This window comes from Mesoplodon mirus, assembly GCF_964341445.2.
Source record: "Mesoplodon mirus genome assembly, chromosome: X".
Classification (NCBI taxonomy): Eukaryota; Metazoa; Chordata; class Mammalia; order Artiodactyla; family Ziphiidae; genus Mesoplodon; species Mesoplodon mirus.
In genome coordinates this window covers 55,113,976-55,131,443 of record NC_138981.1, presented here as the reverse complement: position 1 = coordinate 55,131,443, position 17,468 = coordinate 55,113,976, and positions in this window count along the sequence as shown.

Genomic DNA, 17,468 nt, shown 5'->3' with positions numbered 1-17,468 from the left:
TTACATAAATATTTACAGCACACAGAAGAAAATGTGTTCAATAATGCTTGCTTAATGACACTCTGTTCCCAGTAAACAAAAAGGATGAAAGGCAAGAAATTGTTAATGTTTTTAATAACCCAATAATATTTAAATAACAGACAGTAATTATCTTATTAAATCTAAATGAAGAACAGCAAAGTGAACTCTCCTGGAGCTCTACTCTTGCTGAGGCATCTAGAGGCTCTAAGAAGTCAAAGATTATCTGCTCCAGTGGAATCCAGTTTATGCTGAAAGAGCATTATTTCCTAGAGGTGATAAGTCTGGTTGGGCTGCGTGTAGGGGTGAGAGAATCAAACCAAAGCTGTTGCTTGAGAAAATGTCTCTAGAATGGAGAAAGGAATTCTGGGCTTTTAGAGGACCAGAAGTGAGCAAAAGAAAGGGAAATCTCTTTGTACAGATAAGAAGGTGCATAAAGGAGAATGACTTACCCAAGATCACTAACATCTTTTCAGTGACAAAGCTTATATTATAATCTGTGCCTTTCCATGACACGAGCCTTCGCGTAACCAATTTCATCTGAATAGATGGTTTCCAACAGTTAGGGGCACAGACTCTCAAGGCAAATGACCTGGGTTCAAATTTATTCTCTGTCACTTACTAGCTGTGTGACCCTGAGAAGGTTAATCTACTTCTTTGCACCTCTATTTCTTCATGTGTAAAGGATGATAATATAATCCACCTCATAAGGTTGTCAGGAGGATTAACTGAGTTAATATCTGTAAAGCACTTGGAGCAGTGCTTGCCATAAAGTAAACACTATAAAAGTATTTGTTAAATAAAACAAGGTTTTCGCTTAAATTTAAACAAATCCAATAGCCCAAACAATCCAGTAGCAAGAGGAAGGCTTTCTTAGAGGTCCCCATCTCTCTTCTCTGAGGCTTTCTATGTATGGCTTCCCTTCAAGCTCCCGTTCCCCATCAGGCACCACATTCCTCAGGTTCCCAGTACCCTGGTGCTCTCTCCCTAACTTCTCTGATGGCAAGGAGTGACCAGTCCAAACAACTCTCACATTCATTGTTTCATCAGATGAGCATAACAACTCAGGGATAGAGCAATGATTTTATTTTCATTTTAGAGATGAGGACACAGAGGACCAGGAACTTAATGTGAGTGGTATGACTCTCTAGGTTTAACAGGGTGCTATGGTTCTAATCCAAACCTCATTACTTTTTTTTTATGGTTGTGTGTGTGTTTTTTAACATCTTTATTGGAGTATAATTGCTTTACAATGGTGTGTTAGTTTCTGCTTTATAACAAAGTGAATCAGTTATACATATACATATGTTCCCATATCTCTTCCCTCTTGCGTCTCCCTCCCACACTCCCTATGCCACCCCTCTAGGTGGTCACAAACCACCGAGCTGATCTCCCTGTGCTATGTGGCTGCTTCCCACTAGCTATCTATTTTACCTTTGGTAGTGTATATATATCCATGTCACTCTCTCACTTCGTCCCAGCTTACCCTTCCCCTCCCCATGTCCTCAAGTCCATTCTCTGCGTCTGTGTATTTATTCCTGTCCTGCCCTTAGGTTCTTCATTACTTACTATTATGTGACCTCAGGTAAACACCTTCCCATCTCTGTGCCTTAGTTTCCTCATCCATTCAATGAGGTGGTTAAATGAAATGATCTTACACACAATCTGGTTCAAAGGTCACACAGCTTGCTTGCAGTAGAGCAGAAACTGACTTCTTGCTAAGCCACTCTTTGACATTCCCTTGATGCCACTTTTCTTCAAATGAGTAAAGAATTTGAAAGAGTTCATAGAATACACTCAGCCCATTTGCCCTTCTACCTCCCTTTCCTAGCACTAGGGGGTTAAGCATATTCTAAGATTGTAAGTTGTCAGAGCAGAAAGAGCCTTTGGAGACATCTTCAGATCACTGGCTCTGAAACCAGAATGCACATACCCCAAAGGTCCTCCCCAGTGCACTGGAGGTAAATTGACTATAGGGCCACTCTCTCCTGGTGAATTGGCTTTACTAGAAGATTTGGAATAAGTACATTAAAACAAAGACATATTTGTTATGGAATGGAATGCAAAAAATACAGATGAGCTTTTTAAGGTATAATAAATCTGTGAAAAATTTGTACTTTAACTTTGACTGGAAAAAGGGTGAGTTGAATTCTTCTAAATCATCATTTTGCAGTTAGCAAAACTGATATCCAAAGAGAGGAAGAATCTTCCTCCCCAGGATCACAAAGAGACTTAATAACAAAAAATTGACTTGAATCCAAATTACCGGCATCCCGGACAATTCTATTTTCTTCCATCTGACCCCTCCTGTTGCTTCAGACCCTAGAAGACAGGAGAGAACCAAGGAATAACTGAAGACTGTTCCTTGATGGGTTAAGAAACACCTCATTAATATGGACAAGTTGCTTTGCTTCTCAAGAACACAGTTTCTTCATCTGAATGATGCTGACAAGAGAATACAATGTATGGATAATAACTTGGGCTCTGAATTCAGGATTCCTAGGTTTAAATCCTAGCCCTATGACTATCTAGTAGTCTGACCCTGGACAAGTTTCTTAACTTCTCTGTGCCTCAATCTCAAAGAAAAATGAGAAGAAAAATAGCACCTATCTCATAAGGTTCTTGTGAGAATTTAGTGAGTTAATAGAGGAAAAGCACTTAGAACAGTGTTAATTATTTAATTTTTATTTTTAAAACTGAAAAACCAGGGGGCTAGGCTTACAGCATTACTGCATCCTGAAATACCTCTGTGAAATCTCAAATGTGTAGAGCATAGTTTATAACCCACAGGCCACTGCAAATGTATTCCAGATTTGGGTGGTTGGATATAGGATGTGTGACAAGCTAAGAACTTTTCAGAAAAAAAACAAAAACAAAAACAAAAACATCCAGAGTGTCCTGACATCTAAATAGATTGTATGCCTTGTATGAATTCCTCAAAGGGCTGAAGTGGTGTCTTACATGGGGATTGAAGTATGTGCTCATATTTTCTTAAAAAAAAAATAAAAAACTGAATTCCCTCAGGGAAAACGCCTGACTCTTTGGGACTCTTTTGATGACAGACACAGAGAAAAACACAGTAAGATGACTATTGGAAATTGTTCTAAATGTGGGATATGGATCTTGAGAGAGGCAGGTTCTCATACAAGGGATTTGTTACCCTTGGCAGTGGAGAGGCTTAGACCGAGTAGTAGGGAAATTGCTGAAGGCAGGGCCTGGGGTCCTGGTCTACCCTAGGGAAGAGGGTTCCTCACCAGTCTGGGGCTTAGCTATCTGGTTGTCCCATTTCTATGGCCTCACCAAGGCCTTTTGGAGCTTTCCCTATTTCTTATTAGGTGCTTATTATAACTCTTACCCTCTTTTATAAGGCAAACTTTGAATAGGTTGCATAAGCCATGGCCCCTCAGCCCCCCTCAGGTCCCCTGGGTCTCTGAATTATGACATTCACCAGGTAAGTATGTCACCAATTATGTATCTTAATTTTAACTTATCCTGTCCCATTGGCCTTTTGAGACAGTTGTTTCAAGGTTGTTCTTCATGAACCCTAAAATATTCTATGGAGGTATCCTAGGAATTGCATAGAAGGGATGGTTCCCCCACTGCACCCAGAACAGCTCCACTTTGATCTGTTTTCTATACTGTAGGCCCCTGTTGACTTTTATTTGTGGTAAAAAAAAGTTCTATTTTTAAAAGCAGGTTGAAAACCCTTATCATAAACTGCTGAAATTATTTCAATAGTCCAGAAATGTCAATATGTTGGCAAAGGACATTTCTTTGAGTTTTACTTCAACTAGTATCAGACTGCAGATATTGATCTTTGAGGCAAAAAAACACACCAAAAACAAAAACAAAAAAAACAGCCATCATGCACGGAGGGGAGCTGATTCTTGCCTTCAGGGAACTGAGGTTCAAATTAAGAAGGCAGAGCAAACAGCCTGGAATAACCTGAGCCTTTAATATTTCAGATTTGTTCTGATTTTAGGAACTCAGAGGAGATAGATCCTAAGGAAGCAGAAGTGAAATTGTACTGGTATCTGAAAGATGAGAAAGTAGGCTGGCTATAGGCAAAAACATGAGAGACAAGTAAAGAGGCAGAGATTGGAGTGAGGATAGTATTGGGAATGTGAGAGATCATGGAGGGAGTGGGCTCTGTAAGGAACCAGGACTGAAGATCAAGGGTGGTTCATACTGGGGACCAATGAGAGAGAAGGTCACTGGAGCCAGGATGGGGAGGCCCAGGAATGCCAAACAGAAGAACTTGGAATTGATGCACCTTCTGACCATTTACAGGGTAGGTAGGGTAGGAAAGGAGACATTGAAGGAAACAGCACTAGTGGGAGGACTTAAATGGTGATCCAGGTGAGGACTACTCAAAGACTGCCTTGGAGACAGAGGCCCACTTGCTACAAGCTCAGTGCTTATAGCTCTAGTCATCATTCTTTTGCCTTTTCTTATTGCTGGGCAAGGCCCATATCTCCATCTCTCATAGCACTTTGCATGGCATTGTACATATAGTAACTGTTCAAGTAATGTTTGTGGGCACAAAATGAAAGCTATTTAAAAGGCAAAACCAAAAGCCTTTCACGGCTAATGAATGTTGGGAGGTGTCTGTATTTACTGTCCCTACCATCTCTCTAGAGCTTTCCCATACCTCAGACAGTCTGCACAATCCCTCCTCCCATAAGCTCACTAGACACGTTTCATTCTCCTCATTTTGTAGATGGAAAAATTAAGTTTCAGAAAATAAAGGGACTTGCCCAAGATAGCTGAGGTAATGGCATAGGTGTGAATGAAGCCTAGGGTTTCTGATGGCAAATCCATCGCTCTTCCTGAACCTTTGGTCTATTTGGAAACAGACGTACTAAGAACCACCTCCAATTCTCTGTGTACTGTCTGGTCAAATATCTAGACCCTCTCTTCCCTAAGCTAAGAGATGATGAATAAATAGAGTTAACTAAGGTGAAGTGGTAGAAACACTAGAATTGGAGTCAAAGGTCCTGGTTTCTAGTATGAGTTCTACCATAGCCCCAGGTTCCCAATCTGTAAATTAGGCACCCTGGAGAGCTTTCCTGCATGGTTCATGCTCTGAGGCAAAGAAGCATGCATCTATCTCCCTAGCCTCCTAAGGTAAGCCAAGATTGAAATGCCCTCGAGCCTGATTATTTCCACCTATTCCCCTATCTCCCAGTGAGCTAGATCAACTTGTCAAAAGGAGGTGTGGAGACCTAGGATTATGGCAGCTTTTTTAATGATTGAGTGATGCCTTGAATCACTGGGCTTGGCTGGCTCTGGTATATTCATCACGCACTTTTATCAAAGGTGTCCCTTTTCCTACTTAGCAAGTTCTCTCCTAACCAGTAAGCTCCTAAATTCTACTCTTTGCCTTGCTCCCTGTGTTAATGCATTATTCTTAGATACCTAGAGACAATTCTGATTGACACACCCTTGCTCATAAATCTGGGAGATCAGATGATATATTTTATTTATAAGTGCTGATCCAAAGATGGGCAACTTAAAATGACTGCAGCAAATAATTAAAATCAAAATGATGAACTCCCTTGTCCTTTCCTGTTAAATAAATACTTGCCTAGGGATATTATCACTGAGTAAGAAGAAGATGAAAACATCACCTTGCTGAAAGCTTGCTTGATGGGGACTCATTTCTGTAATTGATTTTTCCCCAACCCAATTTCCTACTGTGTCTGCCTCCCCTTTCTCATCAGGGTAGATAACATGTGCTCATCACAAATCTGTGAGGACAGAAGACAGGCCATGAACTTCAGTCTATTCTCACTTCTATCCCTTCAAAAATCTATACCATGAGGAGTCATGTTCCTCACATCTCAAGCTGAGTAACTTAACTCCCAACTTCCCAGAAGTGTCTCCCCACAACAGAGTTTTTCCCTTTTGGACCACTAATGCAGCCACATGTTGTGATGGAAAGAGAAGATCTTCAGAGGTACTAGGATCTAGGTTCAAAATTCCATTCACTAGTAGTTGAATCTTGAGGAAGTGACTTGTCTCTAAGTCTCAGCTGAGAATTAGTAGAGGATTACAGCTAAAAGCTCTTGTTATAAATTTACACTGGGTTCAAATTCTTTGTGAGTTTGGGCAAATTGCTTCACCTCTCCATGCCTCAATTTCCTCATTTGTAAATGAGTATCATAATGGGATAAGCCTTATAGCATTGTTGAGAGGATTAAATGAGATAATCTGCGGTATGGGCTCAGCCTAGTGCTTTGAATAAAGAAAGTAATCAATAAATGTTAGCCATTATTACTAATAATAAAATCAGGCAGATAACAAAAGCATTGCTGTGGAAACATCACTGTGTTTAAAAAGGCCTGGCACTAAGTCCCAGCTATGTTACTCATTAGCTAGTTGAGACCTTGATGTACCCTTAACCTCTGTCAACCTCAAATTCCTCGTCCATAAAATAGGGCTAATAATAGTGTCTATTACACCAGGTTATTGCAAGAATGGCACAAGATCAGTAGTTATTAAAAATGCTTTACATTTAAGTCTTGTCAGCCAACATTCTTGGAGTTTCTACTGTGTAACAGACTATAGGCTCAGGGACGGGAGAAAAACAGTAACATTATGGTCACGAATTTAAGATCTCATGGCCTAACTGTGGCAAACAATCCCATAAACAATAACTGAAGTACAAAATGTGAGCTATCATTATAGAAATGTGCACAAGTTCCAGAACTTGTGAAAATAAGTGAATGCCTAGATCAAGGAAATGGGAAAGTTAGATGGCAGTAGTTAGAAAAGGCTTCCTGGAGGAGGTAATGATTGAGATGGCTTTTGAAAAGAGAAGAGGAATTTTCTTAATGAACATGATAGGAAGGGCATTCCAGACCAGGGCTAAGGCAAAGAGATATACAATCACCTGGAATAATTTGGCAATGCCGCACCTATTTCATTCTTTCAGAATGCAATTTTAAGAGGAAGCAGTAAAAAATGAGGCTGGAGAAATACACAGGGGCCTGATTAAGAAGAAAAAAAAATAAAACCTTAAATAATGCCCTAATAAGTAAAGTTTGTGATTTTTAATTAATATTTTAAAATAACATTTATGTAACACTTGCTATGCACTAGCTACTATTCTAAGCACATTACAAATATTAATTCACTTAATCCTCAAAAGAATACTGTTAGATAAATACTATTACTGATGCACACAGAGATTAATTAACTTGTCTAACCTCTCATAGATAGTAAGCAGCAGAGACAGGATTTCTACCCAGGAATTCTAGTTCCACAGTCCATACAGAGGTGAGGGCTAAAAAATAATCTCTTTGTTGTACCCCCATGCAGGCCACTTACTCCCATACTCTCAGCCAGATCCCAGATTGTATATTTATGTGCTCTTGTTCCATATGGGCTTGTCCATTTGTCTCTCAGGGCTCAGACCTTCTTGATAATATCTCTGTGGACCTCCTGGAGCTCCAGGAATTGGCCTCTTCTTTAGTGTTTGTGATGATAACATGACACACTTTCTGCTTGGTTTTATCAACTGAATTAATAATTGTCTGATGATACTAGACATCACCTCACTGATGTCTCAAAAAACTGTGGCATTCACCCCATGAGTTGCATGGATGAAGGGCAATTGTGATGCTAGCAGCAGGTAAGCTCTGAAAGCTTCAGTATCTTCTCTGATCCCATCCAGCCACGTATACATAGCCACTTTTCTCCCACCCCAAATGGTCTGCAGATGCCATAAGTAGGGGAAAGCTACTACTCAGTATGCCTTTTTTTACTTCAGGTTTTTTATCTGCCTAACCTGGCATCATAGTAATCACCTATATTTTTACTGGCCTTTACATTCTCTGAAGCCCTTTCACATACATCAGTCATCTGATTTCTTCTTCCTTGAAAAACCTTTAAAGTCAGTATTAACCTTCCTTTTTTCAAATGATGAAACTCAAATTCAGAGAGGGAAATGACTTGCCCAATGTCACACAGCTAGTGAGTGCCAGGTACTCACTGCACAACTGTAAGTGTCCAAAAGCTTCTGCTTATTCTACTGCCAAAGTGATCATTAAAATAACCTAGACCAAGGACATCTGGTCCAGGAGCCTGAAATGGGGAGTGAGGTTGGAAAGCATTGATGGATTCCATGAGGTACTGAGGATTGTAAAACTTCTGACCACAGTCAGAGGAAACCCTCAGAGACCCCTAGAGACTATCTTGCTGGAAGGGTCATGGCTTCAAGACCATCTGATTGTCTGAATTACCCCCACAATTGACCCATCACTGTCAGTATTTCAGTTTATTAGCTAAAGAGCTAGATTTGTCTGAGGAAAGTTTTCTTCCAGCCCTTTACTCTCACCTACACAATGAGTCACTCTTTATCACTACTCTTCCCCAGACAGGCGTTCTTCCATTACTTGCTAGTTCTGGGTGCAACCCCCAGCTACAGGTCAAACTGCACTCCCTATAGCTACTTAAATGCTAATCTGATACTTCCTTTTCTTCACCTGGATTCTGCCTTTCTTCAACATGCTCCCACACCTAAACCTTTCCTATGCCTGGAGAGAGAAACTTTAAAAGCCTTAACATTTTTTCCTCAATATAGTCAAACATGCCTATCTTTTCCCTCATAGCATCTGAGTTTTCTGTCTTGTTTAAACACCTTCCTCTTAAGAAGGTCTCCATCACTCCAAGATTATGCAAATATCCTATCTGACAAAAGATAGAAAAATCAAAGTCAAAAAACAAAGAATAAACTGGGAAAAATATTTGCAACTCATATGACAGATGAAGGGTTAGTGTCCTTATTAGACTTAACTCTTTTCAATCCAGAAGATTTTTATTTTCATGTCATTGAGTCTATTGGTTTTTGTCTAATGGTTATTGACCTATAGTAAAGTCCATGATCTTTTAACCATTCAATGAACAAAGCAAGTTGCTTTTATCCATGAGGGTAAAATTAGATAATGTTTGTAAAAACTTATGCATGATATGAGTCTTTTCGTCTAGGGAAAATAAGATCTGTTCATATGTGTATATTTGTTTAAACAAGTAGTAAGAGTATGGAAAAAGCTGTGGAAGGAATTATGCCAAACTGATAACATCAGATATCTTCTGAAAATGGGATAGCAAGGGACTTGAAGGAAATAATTAACTTTTTTGTTATATGTCTGTATTTATCACTTGTTATTAAATAACAGTAACCAACACTCTACCCCTTCATACTTCCTTTGATGTCATTTAGCCTTGAATTTTGTGTGTGTGGTGGGGTGTTAGGAGTAGAGAACTGAAAAGGAGCAAACTAGCTTCTAGAAACTCAGAGAAGTTAAATAACTTGCACATCTAATAAGCAGAGTTAGGGTAAGACCTAAAACAATTAAATAGAGTAGGGAAATAAAGTAAGAACCCCTGGAAACTTCTAAAGGCCAGGTAATTTAGCAGTCAGCCTCCAGACAACTGCAGTAAGATCATATGGGATTTTTCCTGAAAGTCAAAACCCTGTGTCCTCTTCCTATATCAGCACCTCCCCAAGACCAGTTATCATGACCTAAAGAAAGGTAATTGGCCCCAAGAAAGTCCAATTTGCTTCCTGTTTTCTTGGTTGGATCACACAAACCAGGGTAGTAAACACACAGATAATTGGTCCAAGGGTACTGCCTCTTCTCTCTAGAAATCCGTCTCTCAAAAGCACCACTTTCTACTTCTCCCCTGCTCAAGAAATGTCAGTGGCTTCCAATGCCTTCCATATTAATTCTAAACACATTCTGGTCTTTGGCATCTTCAATAAAGTGCTCAAGCTCCACTCAACATTGAATGGTGGCCTGTCTTTAATCTAGAAGTGTGTAGTAGTTATGACTAGGATCCCAGACATAAGAATTTTGCATTGGAATCCTGTTTCTACCACTTATGGGATGTACAACCTCGAGCAAATGATTTAATCTCTCTGGCTCTCAGTTTCCTCATCTATAAAATCTATAAAATGGTGGTGAAATCTATAAAATGGTGGTGAAATAATGCCTCCTTTACAGGATTGTTCTGAGAAATTATTATTATTATTATTATTATTATTATTATTATTATTATACTTGTCAGAAAATAATTTCCATGAAGACAAGCATCTCAGCTAGCAAAATTTACTCATGACCTCTTTCTCCAACGAAGTTAAAGAAGGACAATTTTATGGAACTCAGCTCTTTAGGAAATTTTCAAGAAGTTTTCCAGACATCTAAACCAACACAAGTTCACACACACACACAGAGAAATGCTTACAAACACACCCAGTTTCCTGCATATAGCCATATACCAAAGCCCCCTTTCCCCACATACCCATGTGTATATACTTAGACACACATTCTTGCTGAGGGTTAGAGTACTTGATAAAAAAAAAAAAATGTCCGGAACATTAAAAAAATCTCATTGCTGTGCTGAGCAGACAGACTCTCAGACGCTGCTTATACCATTGTAATAAATATGAATATAATAAAAGGAAAGAAAAATGCTGCAGACAAAACTTCCTGGCAAGACCTGTCTGAAGGTACTCCCCATGGAGACAGTGAGCCAGGCACTGCAGTGATATGCCAGTCTTTCTTTTTATTTAGGCATCTTGCAGGATGTTTTTTAAGGCAAACCAGATAGACAGATTGTACCTATTGCCAGGGTGAGGGGAATTGAGAGGGAGGCCTTTGGGGATGAATGCTCTGACCTGCCTGTGGTCAGAAAGCCCCTCAAGCTTGTATTGCACTAAAAAATTAACTGTGAGCTTCCTGGGGCTAGAGAGATGGAGCATGAGGGACCTGGCTCTTTTGTTGGGAAAGAGGAGCCTAGGCTGGTCTCTTTTAAATACCTGAAGGGCAGCAATTGCCCAAAGGATCACCTTTTCCAGGAATTCTTATAAGAATCCCCCTGCCAATCCCCAGGCTGAGATCCCATAACCCCCATGCTTCCCTCTGCCATGGCACTTGTCACTCTGCTGTAACACTGTATCTGCTTTCTTTATCATTTAAACTCAGGGCTTAGCATAGTTCCTGCAATATAATAGGCACTTCACGTATAACTATATATATATATATGTGTGTGTGTGTGTGTGTGTGTGTGTGTGTGTGTGTATAATTGGTGACTGCCTGCCTGACTGTTTACTTTTCTACTCTCCCACATGACTGAGATTATGTATTCCCATGGTACTCTGTATTCCCAGGACCAGCACAGAATTTAGCACATAGTAGGTGGTCAATGTTTATAGAATCAAGATGACTTAGTTCTCTTGTAATCTCCTGAGGACTACCTTATATCTTAATTTCCTTATTAGGAAAAATTGGGATAATAATATACCTTTTACATAGAATTTCTGGGAGGAGTGAAGAAGTTAATATATGAAAAATGCTTGATCCAGTAACTGGCACAAATGTTGCTGTTGTTGTTATTATTATTATTATTATCACTTCCCTGATGATGGGAACAGGTCCATCAGACTGTATGAGTCTTGGTCACAGTAGGCCTCGGGAGGCAGGTGGGGTGGGGGGAGGCAGCTGTATCTGTAGGTTTCTCTCTCCTTGTCCCATCGCACTGCCTCCACTTAGATACTCTATGCTTTAATACTGAACTTAGATACTCTGTGCAGTATTAAAGCTGCAGCTGAACTCATAGGGCATGCCCACAACTCTGAGAACAGGGTCAACTCACATTCAACTCTGGAATGTGACTTAGAGCCTGACCAGATGAAACTCTTAGGGAGTGTTTGGCCAGTTGACATGAACGGTAGCCACAGAATACCAATTATTGTCTGGAAGCTTCCTTTTCTTGCTGGAATGGCTTTTTATCTGACTCTTCCACTTCCTTAGCTCTCCTCCTTCCCAACATGATGGAAGGCAGACATAAGAATTTCATAGCAGGGGAGTGAGAAAGACACAGAAAATTGCTTGCTGGGCTGACAGTCTTCCCTTGAAAAGGGGGTGAGGTGCTAATGCAACCTGTTCAGGCTTCCTCCAACTTCTTTCTTCTATCACCTAACACTCTAAGGACATTAGTTGTGGAGATTACTATGGAGATACTGGTAGAAGTGCTAGGCTCAGAGGCGGGAGATGGGCGAATCAAACATGGTTCTAGCACAGATCCATCATGTAACCTAAGTCCAGGCCCGTCCCCCAAATATGGGAATAAGATTGTCACATCACTATAGCCCTTTACAGTTTACAATTCCCTTCTACATCCATTATCTAATTTTAACATTCAACACAGCTTTTTGAAGAGTGGAAAGCAAAGATTATTATTTAAATCTTTTAGGAGGAGCTTATGCTCTTTATCTACATGATTCTCAGAATCCATCAGCCACCTCTGTGGGAAAAAATAAAATATATATGTTTCCAGAAGTCTGCTCCTTCTTTAGCCTGACATCCTCAAATTCCCCAGTTCAAATAAACCTTGGGAATGAAGGTCATAGGACTTTGGGCCAAAGTCCTTTTTCTCTTCCCTCAACCTTAGTTCTCTAAGAAATCTTTCCTAACTACTTATTAAGGTACAATATAAAGAAGAAATGGAGCATAGAGAAGATTGGGCTTCAGTCAGTTACTGTGATATAACATCTCAGAGCTTCAGTGTCCTCATCTGAATGGAGGACAACACTGCTTGTGCTACAGAGTTGTTTGAGGATTAGGGAGAAACTAAGGATAACATCTAACTGAAGCCAGAAATGATACTCGTTGTTAAGATACTCAAGTCTCAATCCAATCTGTAGTCTCATGAATGTAACCCAGTGAAAGAAGTGCCTAACCAGGAAGAGGACATTTCTCGGGAGACATTTCTGGCATTTCTTCATTTCAAGACAAAGTAATAAGGAAGTATGTATTGAGTTCCCACTGAGGGCTTAATGGGCTGCTCCATTGGTAGACAATATCATAACATGAGATAGCCCAATTGAAGAGAAAGTACTGAAAAAAGGAGAATAAAATTAGGTATTCCCTGAATTATGAACCCCAGATTTATAAACACATCAATTTACATGAACAAATAAGGGTGAAAGGAAAGATACACGTACATGAGTGCCAGATACATTATCCAATTTGACCCTCACAGTCTTGGCTGTAGGGTGGAGGTAACTTCTGTAGGATAAAAATCTAAGACTTTTAACTCCAGAGCCTTATTCTAGTACTACACTATACTCTTATCTGTCTTTGGTAAGGGTGGCCATGGCTCTTCCTCTTTAGATCAGTGGTCGGCACCTTTTTTTCCATAAAGGACCAGATAGGAAATATTTTAGTCTTTGCAGGCCGCAGGTGATTTACTGTCCTCCCCTTCCCCCACCTCTTCGCCTCTCTCCTTCCCTCCTCCACCTCCTCCTTCTTCTTCTTCCTCTTCCCCTTCCCCTTCTCCCTCTCCTCCTCCTCCTCCTCCTCCTCCTCCTTCTTCACCTTCTTCTTCTAACATTTAACAGCTGTTCTTTGCTTAAGATCTTTGGCCCATGGGCTTTAGTTTATCTACCCCTGCTTTAATGCCCTGACTTGCTATTTCCTTCTTATGGTGTTGCATGGCCACTGGCCTTGGGTCTGGTGCCGGAAGTGGGAAGCAGCAAAATAGAATGTAATTATGGATGTGTATGTTCACTTTTACCTATTTTTTGGAGAAAAGACAAGCAGAAAAGCCATACATGTGCATATTTCATATATTAACTGATTACTGACTGCTAATCATATGCCAAGCACTGTGCCTTACCTTGTTAAATTTTACAACGTCACTCTGAGGTACAAATTTCACCCTCTTTTATGGTAGGAGAAAATGAGTCTCAAAGGAATGAAGTAATTTGTCTAAAGTCACCCAGCCAGGAAATAGTAGAGCCAGGATTTGAATCCAGGTGTGTCTGACCCTGGAATCTATGTGCATAATCATTGTGCAATTCCACCAAGTATTTGCTACACCTAACATTTAAAAAAAAAAAAGAAAACACTTAGACTCTATGGTGTGTCATAATAGAAGAAAATGAGGACCAAGGAGAGGATGAGCCAGACTATTGTGACAAGTATAATTAATCACCGTTTCTTAAGCTTCCTGGCAGTGAAGACATAATTAGCAATGCTAATAGTTTGTGCAGAAACAAAGTTTTTTATATGACCAAGTTATAAAATGAAAATACTGTTATTGCTTCTGGGGTTCAGTTCTATATGGGTTAAATATATTGTTGCACGCTGGCTTTTTGTCTGCTCTGTACCAGGCACTACCTTCAGGGCTGAAGATAACTAAGATACAGTCTGGAATCTTTGGGAGGTCAAAATCTAGGGAGGAGGATCAGTCAATTTCTGACTCTAAAACATGGCAGACAAGTAATTGCTCCCTAGAGGTATAAGCAAAACAGAATGAAAGTTCATTTGCTAATTTCTTCTATGTGTACTCTTCTTCACAGATTACCAAGTTCTGACACATTATTCTCTCATTTACTTGTCACAGCAGCCCTGGAAAATAGGTTCTACCACTCTTGTTTTACAGTTGAGAAGACTGAAGCCCTGGGAAGTGAAGCAATTTACCTAAGGTCCTGGTTTGTTTAACTCTAGTTCTGTGCACCTGCCATGCCCTACTGTCTTCCTTAGAAAAATATAGAAGCTATCAATTTTCTCTAGTAGATCAGGACCTTCTGAGTCTGAAGAAGATTGTGGAGGAGAGTCTGTTCATAAAAGAGGAAGCCAGAGCTTGTAAGGCCCACTCTGGGCCCTGAAGGTAGGGCTGAGCCCTAAGAGTCAATGGAAATGCTAGTCTTAAATACTATAAATTAGGTTAGTTATAAGCTCAGAGGAACTTTAGAGATTTTATAGTGTAGTGACTACCTTCTACCACCACCACATACTCCCACCCCATTTTATGGATGAAGACACCGAGTCTCAGAGTGGGATCTATAACACAGGTCTCTGGACTCAATCTCAGGTCCCTCACTTGACTCAATCCTTGGCTTCCCTTTGCTGTGAGACCTTTTTGGGTGCAGGCCTGCCTGAACTCTTGCTTTTCTGGCTGGATTTCCACTTCTAACCCTCTACCCCTACTCCACCTGTAATCATGTGCCCTTTTGTTCCTTGAGAAATACATAGTCTTCAAGACCATTCAAGGACTCCCTGTCCTGGATTACTGGTGGCCTTGATAACAGAAGAGAAAAAAAAGCAAAATTCATAGTGCCTGAGCACAGTCCCACACCAGGCCCTGTACAATACAATCTCATGTGGTCCTGCCTCAAAATCCTGTGAGAATAGGGACTATTCTTCACACTTTACAGATGAAGAAACTAAGTTTTCAATTTATAAAGGGACTTCCTTAAGGGAAGACAGCTAGTGAATAATATAGTGAAGGTTTGAACTCAAGTTTTTCTGATCCTAAAGGTTTTTCTACCATTTTAGACTGGAGGAACTCTGTTCACTCCATCCTCATCAGTCATGGAAGGAAGGCAAGGCGGGGATTCTCGTCCGCATTTTATAGCTCTGCTGTCCAACATGGTAAGCAGTATCCACACATGGCTATTTATATATAAATGAATTAAAATTAAACACAATTTAAAATTTAGTTCTTCAGTTGCACTAGTCATAGTTCAAGTGCTCAAAGCCACATATAGCTAATGACTGCCATATTGGATAGTGCAGAAATAAAACTTATTGAAAATTCTATGAGACAGTTCATGTGACCATGAAAGCCACATGTACCTAGTGCCTATAATATTGGAGAGTTCAGAATACAACTAATAGAAATGAGGAAGAATTCTATTTTTATTAATATTGTCAAGATAGCTGTGGCATATGCCAATTTAACAAACTGGTTAGCAAATCAAGGTCTCTGTGGTTCCACCTTAATACATGGATGTGGATCGGATATTCCACACATCAGCAGTTTACATATCAATGGGCAATGAGATAGATAGAAAAGAAACTGCTCTTGTCCTGGAAGCCATAGGCTCAAGTCCCAGCTTAGCTTCTAACTCTGTGACCTTGAACAATTACTCTCTTCTTTCTTGGCCCTTGGGTCCTTGCTTAACACAAGGAAGTGTTTGAAGTCAGAGGACCTTAAAGACCTTATGTTTTGTGAGCCTGTGGATCAATGACTATATTTTAACTAAATTAATTTTCACATCTCTGTGAAAGCAGACTCATGGAAAATGCTGCCAGGAATTTGGATTATGAAATGCCAGCCTCTCTGTACTAAGTGCACAAAGAGAGAGAGTGAAGACTAAGAATAGGCATTTATTCCTTGGCTTACAGAGAGCCTTTGGTATGTGTGTTTGCTCATTCCTTGTCCATTTGTCTATCTGCCCTTGGCAATCTGTCTGCCTTCTGTCACTGGCTCCTAGATGGGAAGGTTGGGGGCTGTAGCTATGTAATACCAGCCAAAACAGTTAAAAAAAAAAGATAATCTTTGCTTTGGCAAGTTACCTCTTCTGAAAAAAGTAATATTTTGATTTATTCAACAAATAATTATTGAGCACTTATAATGTGTCAGACCTTGTACTGGTGAACAAAATTTGATCCAGCACCAAACCGTCCCTCCCCAAAGGGAAGACATTTGGCTTCTTTTGAGCCTTACAGCTGGAAACTGATGGAGTCTCTGGCTTTATATTATGCCAACACAGATATTTCAGGAAAATAAAAGGGAGAAGATTGTGGCTTTTGTATCACTTGGCTACCTGAGTAGTCCATGAAACAAAAAGATTTTGAGAAGAACTGATAGAATTCATGAGCTCTTGACATGCTGAAGACCAGCCTTTGAGTCAGAGAAACTCCGTGGATGCAATGTTGGGAAACAATGCTTCCCCTTCATTTCTCCATCCTCCCAGGAACACATCCATATTTCCTGGGCTTTCTTGTTTCACCAGAACCCTTTGTCCTCTTCCCATTTGTGCAAGCTTCCTCTCATTTTCCCAGGGCTTTGCTTTTCTAATCCTGAGGGAAGGAAAATAAAACTCACAGTTCTGGGGGCTTCCCTGGTGGCGCAGTGGTTGAGAGTCCGCCTGCCAATGCAGGGGACACGGGTTCGTGCCCCAGGCCGGGAAGATCCCACATGCCGCGGAGTGGCTGGGCCCGTGAGCCATGGCTTCTGAGCCTGCACGTCCGGAGCCTGTGCTCCACAACAGGAGAGGCCACAACAGTGAGAGGCCAGCGTACCGAAAAAAAAAAAAACAAAAAAACTCACAGTTCTGGATTAGGATCCAGATCTGTCAATCACAGTGCTAGAGGCTATCATGCTTGCCTTTTTTTTTTTTTTTGCGGTACGTGGGCCTCTCACTGCTGTGGCCTCTCCCATTGCAGAGCACAGGCTCCGGACGTGCAGGTTCAGTGGCCATGGCTCACGGGCCCAGCCGCTCCGTGGCATGTGGGATCTTCCTGGATCGGGGCACGAACCCGTGTCCCCTGCATCGGCAAGCAGACTCTCAACCACTGCGCCAGCAGGGAAGCCCCATGTTTGCCTTTTCACTGTGTGCACCACAACCCTCTGAGTTTTCAGTTATTCAC